This window comes from Lontra canadensis, unplaced genomic scaffold (genome assembly GCF_010015895.1).
Source record: "Lontra canadensis isolate GAN:19392208 unplaced genomic scaffold, GSC_riverotter_1.0 scaffold48, whole genome shotgun sequence".
Classification (NCBI taxonomy): Eukaryota; Metazoa; Chordata; class Mammalia; order Carnivora; family Mustelidae; genus Lontra; species Lontra canadensis.
In genome coordinates this window covers 4,890,587-4,892,615 of record NW_022631042.1, presented here as the reverse complement: position 1 = coordinate 4,892,615, position 2,029 = coordinate 4,890,587, and the positions used below count along the sequence as shown (strand labels likewise).

The window sequence follows — 2,029 nt, the reverse complement described above, 5'->3', positions numbered from 1 at the left end:
TTGATCTTTTTTTTTAAGATTTTATTTATTTATTTGACAGGCAGAAATCACAGGTAGGCAGAGAGGCAGGCAGAGAGAGAGGAAAGGAAGCAGACTCCCTGCTGAGCAGAGAGCCCGATGCAGGGCTCGATCCCAGGAATCTGAGATCATGACCTGAGCCGAAGGCAGAGGCTTAACCCACTGAACCACCCAGGCACCCTATTATTGACTTGATTAATAACAGTTATATTGAAATGTTGCATTTGATATCTGTTATCTAGCATATAAGCATTTCAGAGTCAAGAAAACTATCAATTGTTTTTGATTAAGAGATTGACGTAAGAAATAATTAATAAAGTACCCAAAGATTTATGTACTATATTAGTATATTAGTATATAGTTTATTATTAGCTACAGTAATAGTTTTCCTTTATAATAAAGAAAAATATGAAAAAGACTTGAGGTTTAGAGGCGGGTACTTATAGAATCTCTTTGTGGCAGCTTTAATTTTTTTTGTGAAGTAAGAGGAAAGGCCAAGTAATTGTTTGGTATAAGATTCAAGGAAAATGGGCAATAGTTGTAACCATAATAGTGATCAATGTGTGATCAGTGATCAAGTGGTGAATGATACTGGGAAAATAATAATGAATATGCTAATGGCAGTCTTCCAATCTGGATAAAGAGAGAGACAAAAATAAAAGGAGTTATAGATAAATTAAGGAGTTTTAGGGTTAATAAGTATCTTGATAAAAGACCACCAACATTTAGAAATTACTGATAGAGGAAGAATAAGAGGTGAAGTCTGAAAAGTGTATATGTTTATGATTTCACATGTGGAATAGTTCATGTTGATTTTGCAGCCATTAGAGGAGGTTATGAAGGGAAAGAATGCACTTTTGGAGGCAAGCAGTATTTTAATAAAACAATACTTATTTAATGCCTACCATGCTAGGGACTGGAGAGAGACTGGAGAGAGAAAAAGAAGGTTATGGTCTTTCCTATAAAATTACCTTTTCATTTAATGAGTGATAGAAGTAAATACACACATAATTTTAAAATGCAATAGTACACAACCTTCGATAGAAGTAAAGAGATTTCTCTGGATGTAACCAGTTTAGCAAAAGCTGGACAAAGGATGGATAACCTCAAAAACTTCTGATACTGCAAGTCTTGCCAAAAAGCAGATTAACCAAAACAGATTAACAGTGGCAAATAATTTTAATAGAATTCCTAGGGAATTAATTTAATATTTAAAAATTAGAGACTACTCAACATCTGATAAAGTTACTGAAGTATAAAATGATATATTTATTTTTAAGCTTTGCGCAGTGACAGTATCGTAGCCAATGAGGTTCATCTGAGGCATGATTATTGCTAATTGAGGTATTTATTTTATCATGTTCATAATGCAACACATAAATTATGTGATATAAATAGCAGTACCAATATGGTATTAGTTAGAGTCCTCTTTTTTTTTTTTAAGATTTTATTTATTTATTTGACAGAGAAATCACAAGTAGGCAGAGAGGCAGGCAGAGAGAGAGGGTGGAAGCAGGCTCCCCGCTGAGGAGAGAGCCTGATGTGGGGCTTGATCCCAGGACCCTGAGATCATGACCTGAGCCAAAGGCAGAGGCTCAACCGCCTGAGCCACCCAGGCGCCCGAGTCCTCTTTTTAAAAGCATTCTTCTAATATATCTGATTTTTCAACTCAACAAATAGATTTTTGCATATATCTCTGAATAACTAAAATATGTCAATTTAAATACGAATTTATTTGAAGATGAAAATCCATCAGAATTAAGTTAAACATTGAGTGGTTGATATTAAATAAATTCTGTGATTTTATTTTTTTCCAGAAGTTTCAACACTGTGATTAAATGGTTTGATAGTACTTCCTATAGAGTATGTATGGTTAAATGGGAGACTATGCCAAATGGAAGGATCATTTATTTATTCAAATATAATGAGGATATGTAAATATTTTTGGAAACTTTGCTTTTATTATTTCAAAAATATAGACATTCATAATATTATAATAGAGACAGTTGCT

At 33.3% G+C, this 2,029-nt stretch overlaps 1 non-coding gene across 1 annotated transcript; it reads left to right on the top strand.

Moving 5' to 3' along the window:
- Positions 1-1,296: 1,296 nt before the first annotated feature.
- LOC116876959 lies at positions 1,297-1,431 on the top strand. Its single transcript, XR_004384496.1, has one exon. It is a non-coding gene; the product is annotated as a U4 spliceosomal RNA (small nuclear RNA).
- The last annotated feature ends 598 nt before the right edge of the window (positions 1,432-2,029 follow it).